At 50.1% G+C, this 12,192-nt stretch overlaps 1 long non-coding RNA gene across 1 annotated transcript; it reads right to left on the bottom strand.

The window, feature by feature from the left end:
* Positions 1–1,114: 1,114 nt before the first annotated feature.
* LOC119873355 lies at positions 1,115–11,783 on the bottom strand. Its single transcript, XR_005364889.1, has 3 exons — positions 5,185–11,783; positions 4,400–4,735; positions 1,115–2,189 (listed from the first exon to the last, which is right to left on the bottom strand). It is a non-coding gene; the product is annotated as an uncharacterized LOC119873355 (long non-coding RNA).
* Positions 11,784–12,192: the final 409 nt, after the last annotated feature.

Raw genomic sequence — 12,192 nt, 5'->3', positions numbered from 1 at the left:
TCGCAGTTTCTATTTTTGTACCACCGTGGTTCGAGAAGATCTTTGGTAAGATTTCAGTCTTGGATTTATTGAGACTTGTTTGTGGCCTAACATATGTTCTATACTGGTGAATGTGCCTTGTGCACTTGGGAGTAGTATGTATTCTGCTGGGTTTGGGTGGAATGTTCTGTGTAGATCTAAGTCCATCTGGCCTGACGTGTTGAAGGCTCATGTTTCCATATTAATTTTCTCTCTGGATGATCTATCCACTGGTGTATGTGAGTACTGAAGTTCCATAACTGTTGTGATATTGCTGTCTGTTTCATCCTTTTGGTCTGTTGATATTTGCTTGTATATTTAGGTGCTCCTGTGTTGGGAGCATAATTGCTATATCCTTGGGTCAGATCTCTGTATCATTATGTAATACCCTTCTTTGTCTCTTATTGTAGTCTTTATGTTGATTAATTATTTTTAGAGAGTGTGAGAGAGTGTGTGTTTATTGGGGAAAAGCGAGGGGGGGGGCGGGGGAGAGAGAGAGAGAGAGAGAGAGAGAGAGAGAGAGAGAGAGAATGAGAATCTCAAGTAGACTCCATGCCTAGCATGGAGCCTAATGTGAGGCTCAATCCCAGGACCCCGAGATCATGACCTGAACCGCAACCAAGAGTCAGGCACTTAACTGACGGAGCCTCCCTGGAGCCCCACAGTTTTTGTTTTAAAGTTTACTTTTATATAAATACAGCTACACCAGCTTTTTGGGGGTCTGCATTTGCACAGAATACCTTTTTCCATCCCAGTTTCAGCCTGTGTGTGTCCATCTTAAGCAAGTCTCTTGTAGGCAGTATATAAATGGGTCTTTTTTTTCCCCTTTCAGGTTCTCAGTGTATTTTGACTGGAGAATTTATGCCATTGACATTTAAGTTAATTATTTTTTTAAGATTTTATTTTTTTATTCATTCGAGAGGAAATGAGAGAGTGAGAGCACATGAGCTTTGAGGTAGAGGGCAGAGGGAGAGGGAGAAGTAGGTTCCTCACTGAGTGTGAAGCCCAACATGAGGCTCAACCCCAGGACCGTGACCCAAGACTAAGGCAGAGGCTTAACCACCTGAGCCCGCCAGTGCCCCCCCCCCCTCCCCCGTTGACATTTAGGTTAATTATTGATAGGTGTGTACTTATTGCCTTTGGTTAGTTGCTTCCTGGCTGGTTTGGTGGTCCGGTTTGGTTGTCCTTTATGCTGGTCTAGGTCTGTCGCCTACACATGCAGCTTGGAGGGGGAGAGTTCAAGATCTGCGTGGATACAGTCTGGGGTGACTAATCACCCTGGTTTATCTGAGACTAAGGGTTTTCCCAGGATATGAGAGTTTTAGTAGCAAATGTGAGCCCTGGGAAAACAGATATATTGGTCACCCCGATTCACACACACAAGTAGGGGATCCCCTCTGCAGCTCCTTCCTTTCTAGGTGCTGGTTTGTTTGCTCCTTGGGAGCCGCTCTGGCATGATCCAAAACTGGCCCCCTTACGCTGGAAGCTCAGGAGGGACTGAGGAAGAGGGGGGGCTGCACCAAGTGGACAGGTGGCAGGGCTAATGAGCTGGGGGACCCCTGAGATCATGACCTGAGCCGAAATCAAGAGTCAGACACTGAACTGACTGAGCCACCCAGGCACCCCTGGGAGATGTTTATTGGCATTCTGTTGGCCAAAGCATGTCACGTGTCCCGTCCAGATTCAGGGAGTACGGAGATAGCAGGTGGCCATGGGTGAGGGTATGGAGGCATGAACCCCACTGCAGGCCTGTGAGTGACACCCTGGCTGCTGGGAGTGGGTGGGTGGGGAGTTCTCAGGAGTTCAGCACTCCTTGCTGTTGGGGATCCCTTCTCTGAGGATCCCTGGCCTCTAACTCAGTCCCTCCAAGGCCTCCTGGGACCGGTGGGCTATGTCAGCAGGGCTCCTACCACCTCTCCTGAACTGTTGCTGCTCCAGCTGTTCTGCTTCTCTCTCTGCCTCCTGTGACCTTTAAGGACATTTGGGAAATAAACCTCTAAAGCCAGGCCCTGGGCCACCCACCCTACTGTGGGGCCTTGTATACCTACCAGGGTTTCTCTTACAGGCCCTTCCTGATACTTAAGGGTACTCAGCTGGCCAGGGTGCTCTCGGGAGGTGCAGGGTCCCTTCAAGACTTGAAGAACCTGTTTGGGTACCTCTGGAGAGACACCCTAAAAAATAGAAGTCCGTTATTTTGCCAGCACATGTGGGTTTGTTCGGGAATAGCAGACAATTGCAATTTGGGAAATGCAAGCTATGGCAAACCCCAGGCAAATCCAACAAAGGAAGGAGAGGAGTGTTATTTTGTGGAGAAGGAAGAGATGTTGGGAAGGGCTGTCCTGAACTGAAGGCCACTGGAGAAAAGCAGGAGCTCAGGGCGGATTCCTCGTAGGAGATGCAACATCCACCCTCACTGCTGGGTCTGTAGTCCTCTTCCTCTTCTGTTGCAGGTGCGCCTGCTGGGGTCTGTAACTAACAGTTCTTCCTGGAATTGACGTGGGGGGGGGTGAGCAGTTCTCCCATCTGGCATCCTGCTGCCACCTTAGTGAGCTTTCCCTTTATGGTTTCCACAGGAGTTTATCCCAGGGGTGCTGATGGGCAGCCAGGCAATCGAGGGCCTCTGAGCTCTCAGTTTCCACTGCTAGTGGGCTTTTCCCCACCTACTGCTCTGCTCTCTGCCTCTTCCCCACCCCCATTCGGGCTTCTGTCCCCTCTGTGCCTCAGCTGGCATTTGGCCCTTGGTGACCTCCTGGTTCTTTGAGGTCAGTCCGTTAGCCAGGGTCCGGCTACTCTGGAGCACCCCATCTTCCCTGCCTCCCAAGCCAGGAGTCTGTTTGGCTCAGATCATCTCCTCAGATCGGCTCTCAGGGGCTGCCCTGGACACACCCTTCCCTGTCCAGTCTACCAGCGACAGGGCGGGGGGGTGGGGGGGCAGGACTGCTCCCCAGTGGCAGCCTTGGGCCCAAGGTCAGGCCTGTGTTCCGTCCCAGCCCGGGGATGCTTTGGCTGCATGACTGCCAGCAAGCACCTTCCCCTCGGCACCTGTTTTCCCCTCCTACCCCTATACTTTGGGTAGATTCTTCCAACACCCCGTGGGGAGAGACCTGAGTGCAGCCTCCCCCTGGGAAGAGTGGGGGCTGGCAGCGGTGTTGGGACTTTCTCCCTGGAGGGGCTGTGATTTGGGGGCGGGGAGGGGTCCCACTGGGTCCGTGGTGCTTGGGGCTCACGGCACCTGGCCTGTCTTCCCAGGAGCAGACGCAAAAGGAGGCGGCGGCCCCGCATCCCCCGAGGACCCCCGGAGCCCTGCGCTCCCGCAGCTCCCGCAGCTCCCGCGGCGCCCGCAGCTCCTGGATGAGGACCGAGGACCCAGCGAGGAAGCGGCCGCGGATGGGGGCAGCTCCCCGGCCCCCGAGGACCCGCCGGCAGATGCCCAGGCCGAGGCCTCCTCGTCGGCTCCCCAGACCCAGGCTACGGGCGAGGCCCCGCAGGGGCCCAAGGCGGCAGCTGGCGGGGTGCCCAACATCGGCTTCGTGGGCGAGCCCCCGCCCTACGCGCCGCCCGACCCCAAGGCCGTGCACCTGCTCTACCCGCCCTTCCCGCAGGGGCCCGTCCTCTTCCAGCCCGGGCCCTCGGCCCAGGCCCTGTACCCGCCGCCGCCCGCCGCGCCCCTGTACCCAGCACCTGCCGCGCCGCCGCTCTTCACACCCTTCCCGGTGGTGAGTGGGGCCCCCCTGCGCCACGCCCACTTCCCACGCGGCCCCCCTCGCTGCCCCCCCTCGCCACTGCCGCCCTGCCCCGGGGAGAGCTTGGCACACATGATGAAAGGTGACCACAAGCTGGGCTGCGGGGCCCAGATGAGGAGAGGGAAAGGATTCCACAGTCTGGGGAGAGGGCAAGCCTGGAAGGCTTCCCAGAGGTGGGGGCATTTGAGCTGAGTTCTGAGGGATGAGGAGGAGCCTTCAGGTGAAGAGGAGGAGGGGCGCTCTGGGCACAGGCCTGGGGGTAGTGGGGGTCAGCTTAGGAGGGCGGGATAGGAGGGTGGAGGCCCATGGTGAGGGCCTCAGGGCCTTTGGGTGGGAGATGACTTGATTAGATTTTTAGAAACACTGAAAGGCCCCTGGGTGCTTGTGGGGAAGAGCTTAGAGGCCCCCTCACCCCATGGGAGCCCAGTCAGGGCAGGGAGATATGGAGATGAGCAGTTTGTAGAGGCCAGAAGTGAGAAGACCCCTAGGGGCTGGTGACAGGTGGGGGGCACAGCAAGAGGGCTGAAGGGGGGCCCCGACCTGACCGCTCAGTGACCCACAGCCTCACTGGGTGGGAGCCAGGTGTGGGGGAGTGGACAGAGGGACCCTTCCATGGCCCTGGTTGGCTGCGTCCTCACCGCAGTGTGGTGACCTCTGTCCCCGCAGTACAACAGCCCCGTGGCTGGCATGCCAGCCCCCACCGCGGTGGAGCACAGGCCCCTGCCCAAGGACTACATGATGGAGTCCGTGCTGGTGACCCTCTTCTGCTGCCTGCTCACGGGGCTCATCGCGATCGTCTACTCTCACGAGGTAGGTGGGGGGCCACAGAGGCCCTGTCCCAGCCCCTGGGGATCTCAGGAGGGTGCCAGGAACTGGGGCATCAGTGCTCAGTTGTCCGTGGAGCCTCTTGGATGGCCACTCCTCCCCTCTCCTGTCTGCTCCGTACCACTGGAGATCTACTCCGGAACATTTGGCTAAACCAATTTACAACAAAGGTGTGAATGATTGATAAGGCCCAAGGAACCGCCTGCCTCAGTGGCGGCTTGTGTTTAATGGGGTAGAGACTGTCTGTGCACGCATTCCTTCTAGCCATCTAGCTGCTCACCTGTCTACCCACCGTCCATCCGCTGACTACCTCCCGAGCCTCCTTTCATCCCTCCATCTGTCCATCCACTCTTCCACCCACCCCTCTATTATCTAATAACTCACCCATCCATCTTTCCTTGTCTATCCACCCCTATCTGTCCATCCGTCCATCCATCCATCCATCCATCCATCCCCTGCATAGCTTCCTTCCTTCCTCCTGATATTCCTGACCATTCCCAGGCATGGGGTTGGTCCCTAGGGACCAAGTGATGCCACTGTGAAGACATCCCAATAAACAGAGTAGGCAGGCCCCTGGGGGCTTCCGCCCAAAGCAGACCTGGCTGTGGCCCTGACTTCCCTGCACTGGTCAGGCTCCTCCATCATAAAGCTGGGATGCTGTGGAGAAGGCAGCTCTCACGACTGCTCAGACAGAGGTGGGAGTCTGGAGGCCACTGCCTGCCTGCCTCTGAGTTCTGGCTCCACCCCTAGCTGTGGGGCCCTGGGTGGGGCCCTTAACTGGGCCTTTGTTTCCTCATCTACAAAGTGGGGGCAACAGGGACCCCAGTCTCAGGATTGTTGTGAGGGCTGTAGGTGAGGCCAAGGGCATGGTTCTGTGCCAGGCCCAAGGCAGGTGCCCCAGAGCTGGCAGTCGTGGCCTCCTTCATACATGGTGGCCCCGGGCAGGTCCTGAGCATCTCAGGGTGCCAGCATTCCAGGCTGTGCACCGGGCCCCAGCGCTGTTGGTGGTGTGTGGGAGTTGGGGGAGCTCCATGTCCACTCCCTGCCTCCGTCTCGTTGCAGACCCGTGCTGCCCTGAGCCGGGGGGACCTGGCCCAGGCTGAGGAGGCTTCCCGGAAGGCCCGCTCACTCGTGCTCTTCAGTCTGCTCTTCGGGGTCTTTGTGTCCACCAGCTGGGTCATCTATGTGGTGGTGGCACTCTACCTCCCCTGAGAGCTGCTGGCTCCTTTGGGGATGCCAGGACGCACAAGGACACCCAACCTGGACAGACTGTTTCTGTGGACTTTGATCCCTGCTGGTGGCTATCTGTTGCCTACAGAGGGAACCCAGGGCCAGAAGAAGGTGGGATTTGTCACCCTTGACACACCCATAGCTAGGCCTCCGCCGCTACAGGTGGCCTCAGGCAGCGTCCTCACCTGAACTGGCCCCAGAGCCCAGGCTCATTGTGGGATGGGGGCACACCAGAGCTCCTGGGCCTCTGTGCATCCCCCTAAACTCTTTCTGGGACTGTGCTGGCTGGGCTCCGTAGCCCTTGCCTTTACCTTACACCCGGGAGACCATCAAAGGGACCAGAGCTCCCTTTGTCCTTGGAGCCATCTGGAAGGACCTTGCAAACTCCAGTCTCCTCTACCTGCCTGGTGATTGTAGGGCAAAGCTGCTGGTGTTTCTTCTTCCCTGTGGAGGAGTTGAGTGGTGTCTTCTCTCCTTGGTAGCTCCTGGCCGATCATTCTGGACCCCTGCCCCATCCCAGGAGACAGGCGCTCTCATGCTGACTCTATGTCCAGAAACCAAGGCCACTGTGTCTGGTCAATAAACAAAAAGCAACCCCTTGGGCAGGGCTTCATGTCGCTACTTCTGGTTCACTTTCAGTGCGAGTGGCACATCGGTCCCCAGCTGGGCTCTGGGGGCTCCTGAGGCTGCCCCCCCCCGAGATGCTGTTTGCATGAAGGCAGGTCTGGCCAGGGTCTGTTTGCTGCTCATGTTGTGTGGCCCCTCTGAGATGTGACCCACTTCTCATGGGGCTGTTTTACCAGAAGTTTCTCTCCCCTCCTCCCTGCCCTCTACTTCCTCCTTCTGTCGGTAGCCTTTCAGCTCTGCCCCCCTCCTCCTCCCTGTCATCTGCTTGCTCCTTCTGTCCCTAACTTTATTGCCCACCAAAGGAGGGTCAGCTTGGTCCTGTGTGGTGAGGGCCACCCAGACTAGAGAGCACTTGGGTCACCCTAGAGACTGCTGGATGGCCTATAGAGCTACGTGTGAATGTCCCCGAGTCCCACCTGGCACCCTGGTCCAGTCAGCTGTGGTCCATTTTAACCAGATTCAGAACTGTCTGCAGAGGTGCAAGGGGCTTAGGGGACAGGGCGTGGAGGCCCCTGCAGCTTCCCAGCCAGGCCTCATAATCAGCAGTGACATTCTAGCTGGTCCAGGCCCCAGCCACAAAACATCAGACCTTGCCATCAAGGAGTTTCTGGTTTCTTGAGGAAATTGGTTTTCCCAATCTGTAAAATGGGTTGGTAGTACCATCTGCCCTCTTGAGTTGTGGGTAGACTCAGTGGAGCCCCCGTGGGTGTTCAGCACAACGCCTGGCTTGTGGTGAAGCCTCAGAATACCCAGTACCAGCTGGGTACTGCTGGTGGGGATTTCTGTAGGATGTCCCACAGCCAAAGGTTTTGGGAGAGCAGGGAGCAAGGGTCTTACCATGGGCTTAAGGACAGCCAGGAGCTTCCCAACCAGCAGGGAGGGAAAGCCATTAATGGCTGTTTTCCTGGGAAGGTGTCCAGGTTCTCAAAGAGGTCTGTGACTCAACAAGATAAAAAGCCATCTGCATGGAGAGGAGGAAGTCCGCCCCCGGCTCCCCTGTCAGCTCAGCCGTACAAGGATGACAGATCGAGTTAAATCAAGTGACTTCTGAGCACCCACTGTGTGCTGCTCACAGCCCTGGCACCTCAAGCGGAGAATACCCGTCTCAACCTGGAGATGCTTTGGGGAGCCCGAGACATGGATGGGGAAGTAAGTGGTGAGGACAATGCTTGGGGGGTTGAAAGGTGGCCTCCTGCTGTAGGGTGCAGGGCTGGCCCAGAATTAGGGTATCAGACACTAGAATGCATGGCAGCCACTAAGGAGGAATCCAATTTTTAGGGATCAATAGATGCCAAAAAGTTTGGTAGAATTCAGCAGCCACAGCTTTTCTTACTAAACTCAAAATCGGGATAGAAAGAAATCACCTAGACCAGTGTTCCTTGAACTTTATGTGGGAAATACCAGGCAGATCTTGTTAACATGCAGATTCTGGTTCAGTCAGTAGGACCTCAGAGTCTGCATTTTTTTTTTTTTTAGATTCTGCATTTCTAATGAGCTCTCAGCGATACTGAAGCTGAAAGAGGCACTGAGAGCAAATGCCACGTTAAGTGGAAAATTATTAAAACCATTAAAAGTCATTATAACCAGGATAAAGCTGGTGGATCCCCCCAGTGAGCTTCTAGCTAATGTAAAAAATAGCAAAGTGAAATTTGTAGTATAAAAACTAGAAGAAACAATGATTCTCTAGCTAAGATTCATATCTAAGAGTCAATGAAAAAAAATTAGAATAAATCAGAATAAGAGAACTTAGTAAAATGGTCGGATATAAAATCTACAAATAGCCAACAGCAATAATCAGCTAAAAGTAGAAAAAAATAGAAAATTCCACACACAATAGTGATAAAAACAGCAAAATCTAGGAATAAATTGAACAAGAAAGATGGAGAACCAAATGAAGAATGATTTTTAAAAATACCAAAAGACTAAAACGAACAACTGGACTAAATATCTGGATAGGAATATGTGTAATGTAAAGATATTCAGCCTTCTTACATAGAGATTTAATTAAGTTCCCACAAGGAACATGGTTTCCTTATAGGAACTTTTTAAACTATGGCAAAAGCGTTTTTAAAATTAATGTGGAAGGAAAAAAATTAATGTGGAAGGAAAATGTGCAAAAATTGCTAATAAAAATTTTTTAAGTTTAATGAGGGGGAATTTTGGTCCCTGGTGCTAAAACTCACCATAAAGCTACAATAATCAAGGCTCTGCCCCAAAGACAGATCAGTGAAAAGTAATAGAAAGTTCAGAAAACATTCTGAGTGTGCATAGGAAGTTAATATCTGATCAAAATGGCATTTAAGTTGGGAGAATCAAGGAAGGATCATAATACGCAGAGTTGGTTATCTGGTTGGAAAAAAGAATTCTCTTTATAATTGCATGTAAAAATAAATTCCGGATGGTTTAAAGAGCTCACTGTAAAATAGCCCTCCACTGGTGACAGAGGAAGGAGTAGGGGGAGGTCTGTAACTCAGGGTGCTGGGGCGGGATGGAGAGGAGGATACTTGTATCTGGAAAACCACCCCAAAAGACAGTATATCCGGGGAATATAGATCTGAACCATCCGGTGGCTTCTATTACCAGATTGGAGAAAAACTGATAGAATACATCCAGATTTGGCAAGGGACGCAACACAGACCCTCTCATTTATTGCTGGTGCGTGCGCTGCCACAGTATTTGTGGCAAGTAGACAGTTGGCCTCTCTGAATAATACGCGTACCATGTATTCACATGCATGTACATGCAAAGAACAGTCTAGAAGGATATATTCTAAACTGCTGACAGTGGCTGCCTTCAAGGAGGGAGCGGGACGGGGAGGGTTTGTGCAATATATTGCTGCACTTTAGAATAGAGATGTGTTCATGAGTCGTGTAATTAAAAGTAACTGAAAAATGTGCGTGCCTTTTGACCTGGCAATTCCAGTTTTAGGGGTTGCAGCAGGGAAGGACGACAGTCTGTTTTCCTGAAGCTTCCAGTCCAGCGTGGGAGGCATATAGCAGACAGCGTAGTTACCAACTAAGCCAAAGTGCCACGAAAGAGAGGGCACTGGTCAAGTCTGAAATGTTGAGTGAACCGAGGGAAAACGGATCCAGGTGCATCACAACTTCAGAGATGTTAAAATACGTATATTTTCTTAGCTGCTCTAGCACGGCCTTGAGGTGTCTGACCTGAGCCTGGTAAAGAAAGGCTTTCCTGAGGCCCCTGGAGATCTGTTAAAAAGTGCAAGGGGATGCTGCCAACCTGCACCCTCAAGGGGCTGTATCCTTCTGCATTCCCCCCAGCAGTGGAGGAAGGCAGTAGATGCTCCATGTCCTCAACCCCCGGATTTGTCAGTGTTTTTAGTTTAAGCACTGCTGGGAGTGAGACTGTAATGGTGTTTCACTGTGGCTTTACTTTGCGTCTCTCTGATGACGAATGATTTTTATAATGTGCAAGATGACATCTTTTTATGTTGCGCCTGTGCAAGACTTGTGCCCATTTTTATGCTGGCCTGCCTTCATATCAAGCTAGAGGAGTTCTTTATGGACTCTGGCAATGGGTCCTGTAGTCTCCCTTTTCACTCTCTGTGGGGTCATCTGATAAAAAGAAGTGCTCAGTTGTAATATACACAAATTTATCTTTTCCTTTATGGATAATGCTTTTTTGTGGCTTAAGAAAAATTCCCCTATTCCGAGGTTATGAAGATACTCTCTTATATTGTCTTCTAGATCTAGAAGTTTTACTGGTGGTGTATTTTCACACCTGGATCTCTCACCTACCTGGACTAGACTCCAGAGGTCCATTTGTCTATTTTTGTTTCAGTGTCACACTTCATTACCGTGGCGTGACAGTAAGTCTTGGTATTGGGAAGGTCAAGCCTTTCCGCTATCTTTAAAAGGGGTTGGCCATTTAAAATCATTTGTATTTATAGTGAATTTTGGAATTAACTCGTCAGTTTTCACCAAAATAAAGATTGGGATTTTGACTATGATTGCTTTAAACCTATGGATTAATTTGGGAACAATTGGTATCTTTACAGTTTCCCAACAAAAATGGTGAATTTCCTTATTTTTTTAGGTCTTAATTTTTTTCCCCTTGATTTTGTAGTTTTCTGTGTAGAAATATTGTACATATTTTGTTCATATCCCTGGGTATTTGATTTGACGCTATTATAAATGTCATTTAACATCTTTTGTTACTTGTTTTTTTTTTTTTGTTACTTGTTAGTATATAGTAATACAATTGATTCTTGATTGCTGACTTTTTATCTAGCAATCTTTCTATATTTACTTACTAATTCTGATAGTTTATTGGTAGGTTCTGTTGAATTTTCTACTTACACAGTATTATTTACATGTAATGAGTTGTCTTCCTTCTTAACCTTTACCAGGTGTGTGTGTGTGTGTGTGTTTGCTTCCTGCGCTAGCTTGGACTCCAAGAACAATCCTGGAAAGAGGTGCCCACAGTGGCAGCCTTACCTTTCTCCTAGTCTCAGAGGGCAGGCTTTCAACAGTATGTCTTTAAAAAAAAAATAGGCTTTTTCAGATTAAGGAACTACCCTTCTATTACTAGTTTGCTAAGAGTTAAAAAAAATTGTGCATGCATATTGAGTTTTACTAAATTACTTTCATGTATCCTCTGAGAAAATTATGATTTATTTTGTGGTGAGTCAGCATTGATTTTCAAATATTAAAGTGACTTCTCACTCCTGGAATAAACCCATCTTGATCATGATGTATTGTCCTTTTTTATGTATTACTAGATTCAGTTAGTTGTTTTGTTTAGGAGTTTAGCATCTGTGTTCATGAGTGAAATGGTCTGTGATTTCATCCTTGTTATGGTTTTGGTATTAGAGTTTTCTTGGCCTCATCACAAGAGTTTGGAAATGTTTCTCATTTTCTTCTTTTTTTAGGAAACGTTGTGTAAGATTATAGTCATTTCTTACATGTCCCCCAGAACCGTATGTGTAACCTCCCAGCAGGATCATGGATTTGTCTGTTTCATCATGTTCTGTTGGCTTTTGCTTTAGATATTTTGAGACTATGTAATTAGATGCATATAGATTTAAACATTAAATCTTTTGGTTGAATGTACTTCATATATTCTCAAGTGTGTCTTTATAACTAGCAATACCTTTTGCCTTAAAGTCTACTACTTCTGCTATTTATAGCAGCTATGCTAACTTTTGTCGGGGGCTGTATTTGTAGACTGTATTTTTTCCAATTTTTACTTTCAATCTCCCCGTACCTTTACATTTAAGATAAATACATCTTGTTAATGGCATGTACATTTAAAAAATATAGTCTGATGGAGAATTTAGTCCATTTAGGTTTTTTTTTTTTAATTTTCTTTTTTAAAGTCATGTCTACACCCAACGTGGGGCTTTGATCAAGAGTCACATGCTCCACTGACTGAGCCAGCCGGGTGCTCCTGTTTAGTTTATTTAATGATTTTATTTATTTATTTTCTCTCTTTTTTTAAAAATATTTATTTATTCATGAGAGACACAGAGACAGAGAGGCAGAGACACAAGCAGGCTCCACACAGGAAGCCTGACATGAGACTCAATCCCCTGTCTCCAAGATCACGCCCTGGGCTAAAGGTGGCACTAAACTGCTGAGCCACCCGTATTTATTTATTTTAAAGATTTTTATTTATTTATTCATAGGGACACAGAGAGAGAGAGAGAGAGAGAGAGAGGCAGAGACACAGGCAGAGGGAGAAGCAGGCACCATGCGGGGAGCCCGACGTGGGACTCGATCCCGGGTCT

The sequence above is a fragment of the Canis lupus genome, chromosome 9 (genome assembly GCF_011100685.1).
Source record: "Canis lupus familiaris isolate Mischka breed German Shepherd chromosome 9, alternate assembly UU_Cfam_GSD_1.0, whole genome shotgun sequence".
In the NCBI taxonomy this organism is placed as follows: Eukaryota; Metazoa; Chordata; class Mammalia; order Carnivora; family Canidae; genus Canis; species Canis lupus.
The sequence above is the reverse complement of the archived record's forward strand: the minus strand, read 5'-3'. Positions and strand labels throughout refer to the sequence as shown.